The sequence below is a fragment of the Morus notabilis genome, unplaced genomic scaffold, assembly GCF_000414095.1.
Source record: "Morus notabilis unplaced genomic scaffold, ASM41409v2 Scaffold226, whole genome shotgun sequence".
NCBI classification, from domain to species: domain Eukaryota; kingdom Viridiplantae; phylum Streptophyta; class Magnoliopsida; order Rosales; family Moraceae; genus Morus; species Morus notabilis.
In genome coordinates, this window is record NW_010358750.1 from 240,535 (window position 1) to 248,715 (window position 8,181).

The window sequence follows — 8,181 nt, forward strand, 5'->3', positions numbered from 1 at the left end:
GAGAGAGAGAGAGAGAGAAAACCTTCTATTTTTTTGGTTTCTACAACGATTTTAAATAAAATAACGTGGAAGTAATTTGATATGGATCATATAAAATACAAAATTTTATAACACTTTTAGAGTAATACACTATAGATTATATTAATTTATGCTATGGAATAAATAATAACCTAACTATTTATCTTACTTGGTTGAAACAATTAGGTTGATAACTTGAATTCTGTAACCGCGAACGTTTCTAGATCCCTAGTAACTGTGAATCTTAATTCTCATCTACTCCTTAAAACTAATTAAAAAAAATGGAGAATTTACCTTTGTGAGTGGATGAGCCTAGACCTTTACCCCTTACAATTGATAAATACTTTTTTGTTAGTGTAATTATTGACTAAAGAGGTTATGAATCAAGAGTAAAGGGTAAAAATCCTGACCCATGCACTTTCAAGAGTATTTATCAAGATTACTTGAACTAATTAGACTTGTGTGTGAGTGCCTTTTAAAATAAACAAGAAGGACCACTCAACTAATTTGTCTTCCACTATCTTAACCAAGGATGAAAATATCGACAGAAATATCAATATCGGTGGAAATTGACGTAAGAAATATAAATTCATACTAAAACACTTTATTTTCAAATGAGACTTAAAGATACCCTAAAATAGATTATAATAATAATACATTAGTTAGTTGAAACTCTCAATTAAAATATTAATTATTTGATAATATGTTTGGTAAAGTGTGATCATAATACCATAAATGCTAAGCACACATTCATAAATTAAGGAAAAACATGAAAAAGAAAAAACAAAGAAAGGCTAAGTTCAAATTGAAAAAAAAAAGTAAAAAATAACATAACTTTTACAATTTTGAAAAGTAAACTGAAAAAATATATATAAAGTTACAGAAATTTTCGTGGAAATTTTATCTATATTTTTAACATTCAAAAGCATTATTTATTTACTTATTTATTTATAAAGGAATGGATTCCCTCTTATATATTAAAATTATTGATTACCTCCTTTATTTAGCCTCCAAAATACAAGGATAAGGTTTAACAATCTCGAAATTTGAGAACTGGATTTAACTAAGTTTCCATTCTTAGTAATTTTCTTGGTTTTTGGTGTTTTATAGTGTTTTTATTATGTTTTAGTTTTGTTTTGTAGGTTTTTAGTTCGAAGAAATAAATGGTTCAAACCAAGCATTTTTAGAGGCAAAAGAGCTACATTTTGGCTGTAGCAAGATATTTCCAGTTGTAGCCAGAATCTTTGGCAAATTCAGCTGCAGCGAGATTCGAGCCAGTGAGCACTTAGAAATTCGGCTGCAGCCGATTGAGTAAACAGGAGCTGTGAAAATAGCTAACCCGCTGTAGCGGGTTTAATTCAGATGCAACCGAAATATGAGAAACCCTAAGGTTCCCTGACGGTGCTGCAGCGGGATTTCTCCCGCTGCAGCCAGTTTTCGCGTCTTAATGTAAACTTAGGTCTCATTTACACTGATGTAGGGAGGAAGTATAAAGAGAAAACGACCTAAGAATCTAAGGGGGACTTTTGGGGGGAGGCAGAAAAATAGAACCAAAAGAGGGAAATACAAGTTTTTTGGAGATCATTCTAGAAGATTGGATTGGCGCTTGAAGATTGGGAGCTTGTTCTTCAACAAGTTTTATTTCTCTCGTCTCCTTTCTCTTTTATCTTTTAAAACTTGTACTTTCCTTGATATTACTTAACCATGGATATGAGATATGGTTTTTGTTTTGAGATTCATGATGTATATCTCTAGCTAAACTCTTTAAGCTAGGGGTTTGGATGTAGTTCTATTTTTTGTTATGCTTTGAAGATACTTGGTATTTGTTAATGAAATTCCATTTCAATTCATTTGTATTTTTCTATTTTTATTGCTCTAATTTATGATATAATGAATTAGTGATATAGATGTGTGGATTTAGGATCGAGAGAGTTACGTTCATATATTGGGATTTGAGAGACAAAACCTATAATTAGTTGAGTTAGGGAGGCCAATTGATTCGAGTAATCATAATAGGTTTGCTTAATGGGTGTATATTAGGTTAAGTGAATATGGATATTACTTAATCGACTTTACACACTATTTCACTCGGCACTCAGGAGAGGGAGCGAAATTACCTTAGAAAACCTAGATTAGTGAATTGACTGGAACTAGTTAACAAACCCAAATATTAGAATTGCATAGCTTGATAAACAAAAACCCAACTCCTAGCCGTTTTACCATCAGAGTTCCTTTCGATCCCTTGTTATTTCTAAATTCTATTTTTACTTGCTTTATTATTATAATTTCATCATTTTAATTATTTAAATTACTCATATTCGATCCTCTAGATAAAGTTAAAGTGATTGTAGTAGTGGTACTTAGTTTAATATGTAAAAAACTCAATTCTTGTGAGACGATACTTGACAAATTGTCACTTTATTACTTGTTACGATTCGTATACTTGCGAGCTCATACATATTAAAAAGAATTTTTGCAACAAGTTTTTGGTCCATTCCGAATAAGTCAATTTTTACACAAGTTCATAAATAGGAGTTTCCTAATGCTCAAAATTAAGATCATTCTAGTACCATCGGAAGACTCAAATTGAATTTTTGTATTTAACAAAAAATTATAAGAAATTCAAATCAAATTTTGTTCCAGTCCTACAGAATCACATTATGTACAATACACTCATCCAATATACCTAAATATTAATGACGCGAGTAACATCGTTCCATTCTTAATAGAAATGATATGTATTAATAATGTTTTAATTAAAGATTCTAAACTTTAATTAAATTCATTACAACATATTTTAATTATTATTCTTAAATATTATCCTCTATATAACGCTTATATCCAATCTTTAAGGTCACATAAATAATTATAGAATTTTCAATGATGTTCATAAACTATTTAATAATACATATTCTTAAAATAATGAAAATTCCCTTTATTAAATAAATAATAAAATATCAATATAGATCACTTAACAATTCCCCACTTGTCCTAAAGCAGGTGAGACATGTCTCTAATCTCTCGGTGTCTATCAAACATGCTCAATGCCAATGTCTTCGTAAACGCATCAGCTAAATTGATCTCTAACGCGATCTTTAAGACCGCTACATTGACTCTCTTGACTATGTCTCTTGATTATGTCTTTGTACTCTTGTGATTTTTTTAATTTGTATCTTTTGAATTAGCTACCATTCCACTGTTATCGCAATAAATTTTAATTGGCTTATCCAGCCCTAGAACCACTTTAAGATCGGTTAAGAATTTCTGAAGCCAGATTACTTTCTTTGCCCCTTCACAAGCTGCAACATATTTAGTCTCTATGGTAGAGTCAAACACACTTTTGTTTGATACTTCTCCTTATCGCGGCTACTCCATTGAAAGTGACAGAGATCTGAACGTTGACTTTCAAGAGTCCCTATCTGACTGGAAGTTAGATTCTACATACCCGGTGAGAGCATGATCTTCGCGGGAACATACCAACATATAATTTCTCATTCTCCTGAGGTGCTTGAGAATACATCACATTGCAACTCAATGATCAAATCCTCAATTTGATTAATAATGACTGACCATTCACACTGCGTAGTAGATATCTAACATCTTGTCACTGTACGATGCCTAGGAAAATGTCAACAACTTTTTCTTACAATCTCGAATAATCTTGATCCCAAGAATATAACTTCCTTATTCCAAATCTTTCATTTAGAATTAGTTGCTTAACCACTTTTTTGCATCGGTTATTGATTCCACATCAATCCTAATGAATAAAATATTATCCACGTAAAGCACTAAAACAACCACCTTCTTAAGCTAACATCATTCAAGAGTGTCCTAAAGCTAAAGTTAAGGAGTAGTATTTTAAAAGTGGAATTTTATTTTATTTTTTTGTGGTTTACTTACTAACATTTAACTCGTATAGTTCTTGTAATATATGTATGCAACTTAGAAAACATCGTAATTAATGAAACAAAAATAGTCTAAGGTTTCATGACGAGTTAAGAGTGTCATACGACAAAGTGCTCGGTCTATTCAAATTATGTTAAGAGGAGTATCCTCTTTTTCAAATTTTGTGGAAAAGATTTTTGTAAAATGGATGAATTATGCAGTTGTTCTTTTGCATTTTTGAGTTAGAGTGACTTGAGTGATGATCTTGAGTTGAGTTTGAATTACAACTTAAGTTGAAATTGTAACTTGAGTTTGTGTTTGGATGTGCATATTTGAGTTATGATTTGAATTAAGAATCTTTTTAAGTTTGTGTTTGGGGGGGTCAAAACTTAAATTTATATTTAGATAGTATTTTAATAAAAACTCATGGCGATGAAAAATTTTAATAGGACATATGGATGAGGTTTTATTCGTCTTTTCGTTGTGAATGCATAGAAAAAAATCATCTCAATCAGAATTAAAACGAAAAAGTTATGACATTTTTAAGAATAGAAAAAATATTGTTCATTAACTTGAGTTCAAGTTTATGAACTCGAGTTGAAGTGAAAACTTGAACTCGAGTTTAATCCCAAACTCAAGTTCAAACTCAAATTTTACAAAAGAATATAAACTTAAATAAGGTTGTAATTCAAATTTAAATTTTTTCTGAGTTTCATTGTAAAATAACAATCCTTATGACTCTCAAACAACTTCTAACTTAGGCCCTGTTTGGTTGGGGGATTCAAGACTAAAGATTGGAGCCGTGTGCTTAAATTCCTGTTTGGTGTCGTATTGGACTGAGACCACAACTTGAATCACGGATCATTTTTTAGGTCCTAATTCAAAATCATGCCCTTCCCTGATTCAGCCCAAAACTCAAATCTTTACATAGTAACTACATTGTGTTCTCTGGAGTAATTCCTCGTGACCAACCCCTAACCCAACTCCACCAAACTCCACGTTCTTGCGCAGAGAGCTCAGCCTTCGGTCGTGTCTTGGCAGAGAATCTCTGCGCCTTCTCTTGTTTATGCTTCTTTCAAAATTTTCACTTATCTCTTCCCTCATTTCCTCCGGTCTTCGGTCGTGCTTTGGCAGAGATTCTCTGGTAAACAACCCAGTTGCTCTTCTCATCTCTGAGTTGATGAGAAGTGCTTCGAGTAAAGCGCTGATCGTGAGCAACCGTCAGGCTTCACATTCGGTACCACTTTCACCGATTCTATGAAAGTAAGACGGCTTCACGACTTTGCCGGAAAGGAACACGCCGCTCATCGGAGAAGTAAAAAAACCTTCATCCGCGTTTGGTATATTGCCGGTAGTGATCTCTTCCTCAGACTCGAATGCTTTACCGGTGCGTGTTCCTCACATTATTTAAATTTTTTTCATGGTAATATCATCAGATCATGTTATTTTGCAGTTGATTTGCATGTTTAGTTTCTGGCAATGAAATTGGGGATTGGAGTTTTTGTCAATGACTGTTTGGGTTCTATGGTTGCTGTTAGTAGAATTTATGGCCTTTTGTGGAAATGGAATTTGTAGAATATAGACCACGGTTCCACTCGGTTTCAAAATTTTCTTTGTCTACTGAATCGGACTTTGATGTAGGAAAAATTACCTTAAAGTTCATTTCTGTTCTTTCTTTTGATATGAGCAACTGTTGGTACCTATGCTGGTACTTTATTGCCTTCAATTTCCTGAATCGGATTTGGGCTAACTATGCTGGTACTTTATTGTTTTGTTTTCTTGTGATATGAGCAACTGTTAACTGAATTTGAGCCTTTTCTCTCATCACAAACGACCCCATATCATTAAAGATTGTTAACCCACTACTCTCCCATTGCTGCTGAATCTTACTTGGTCTTTAATACTCTTCGAATGGAATCATGGCATTCTACAGAATGCTCATTTCATTACCTGGTAGCACAAAAGAGCATTGCTATAGGATAGGAAAAAATCATGGATTTCTATTTGCTGACTAGATATTACCTTTTGCTCCTTTCAGACTGTTATTCATGCTGAAAGTTCTTGCAGAAGGATCCCAAAAGCTTTGTATTTTGGTATTTTCTTTTAAAAGCATTGTTATTCTTGTAAAAATATGTTATTGAAACAATCTTGCTGTGTTCATTCTATAGATTTATATAATTTCATCATATTCTCAAGATGATTATGCGAGTCGAACAACTCACATGCTTTTTAAAAAAAAAAAACTGCACTTTCTCTGCCCCACTCATCTTTTCTTCTCTTGCATATTTCTCTGGTTTTCACCATATAGTTATCCCTATTTGGGTTGACTTCTGTTTTACTCATCAACATGAGAAAACGTGTGATGCTCTGTGCCATTGTGCCTGTGACGTTTTGTTTGTTAGCGTAGATAGACCATGAGGCTAAAGCTCCAAAACACACACATAAACTCGAGAAAGAAGATTTATTTCTTTTTGTTGTCATATGCGTTTGTAGATGCCTAGGAAAAACACGGATGAGAGGCCGTTGTATTGGAGCGCCGATGCGGATGGGTTCCTACTTGAGCATCTCTACGAGTACCATTGTGCCAACCACGGGAAGCAACCGGAATCTCGTGACTATAACCAATGGGCTATCCATATGGCCATTTTTTTTATGGCTATGTACCAGCCAGTGAGCGCCTTAAGGAGAAACGCCGCCAACTTAGTAAGGTCTACACAGCGTTCAAAATGTTGCAAAACCATACTGGAGTTGGGTGAGATTCTATCAATAAAACTTTCACATGCTCGGAGGATCTGTGGAAAGATCTTTCCAAGGTATAATGTGTGATTCATTAGTGGTCCCTCATTCAAAAATATGACTAATTACATTATATGTAATAAGTGTGAAAAACTCACAATTTTGTTGAAAATTTTGCTAGAGAAACTATGAAGTAAACACAATTTTCAGTAACGGTTGGAAGCTGAACGACATGTACTTAGCTGCCATTTTTCCCAGTCGAGTTGTTGATACTGCTGCAAGAGCATTCCACCCCACCATGGAACAAGAGCATGTGGATAGTGTGTCGCCGAATGAAGTTCGAGCTAGGAATGAGGAACCACAAAACAAGCAAAGTTCTCTGTATCAAAATAGTGATGATGATGACGCTCGCGTAGACGTTGGCCACCGCATTGAACGTCAAGGAAGGGAAAACGCGACCAACGTTGCCTTGCCTTCACGTACGATTCGGAAGAGGTCGACAAAAGCACGCAAATCCAATGACAATACGCGAGAGGAGCTACTTGAAGTGGTGAGGGACATGCGCAATGATTTGCGGGAAGATATTCGAACAAGTAAAGAGAGCCTTCCGAGTAACAACACTGTCAATGGAAGAAGTGAAGCGAGTATGATAATATCGTCGTTGGTGGAAATAGGACTTGATCCGCGTACACGTGTCCATGCGTATGATAAAATAGCTAAGGACGCCGCATGGCGTCCAATTTGGCAAGATCTTGATGATTCGACGGGGAGAGCATTCTTACAGGACTTTGTTCAAGTGCCCCAAACCCCGTTTGTTCCTAATCCTTATAGCCAGCCACCTCCAAACTTCTCGCAAGTACCTAATCCTTATAGCCAACAACATACTTCCTTTGGACAGCCCCCAAACTCCTTCCATCAGCCCCCAAACGCCTACAACCAGCAACCGCCCCCTTTAGACAGCCCCCAAACTCCTTCAATCAACCACCTAACCCCTATAGCCATCTACCGACTCCTTAAAATGCATAGTCACTTGCTTATTTCTCCGCATTATGTAGTATGAGATGGTCTATTTTTTCCTTATAGTTGACCACGGAATAGTGATTTCGTTACTCTTCATTTGTCAGCTTCATATGTGTTGTGATGGGTCGAGTTGTCAAACCCCGGATTTGAGTTTTTTAATTAATTTGTTTGTGTTTATTTGTGTGATTTCGTTACTCTTCTTTCATATGAGACTGTACTATTGTTTTAATTTGAGTATGACTGTGTACCTCAGCTTTCTGTTTATGCAATGGAAAGTGATTCTATTCTTGGAAATATATGGCACTTGGGATGTGTTTTGTTGTTGTTTAATTCTTGCAGGCACGGCTCTAGATCAAATCTCAGTGTGATAAGAACCTTTGCAGCAAAAAGAAAGACTCAAATGAAAGAAAAGAACTTTTGTTTTGAAAACAATTTTTTCTTTTTAAAAAAAGACGAAAAAATTTTGCTTGCTTGCTTCTTCTTCTTCTTGTTTTGTTTTTGTTTTTTGTTTTTTTTTGTTTT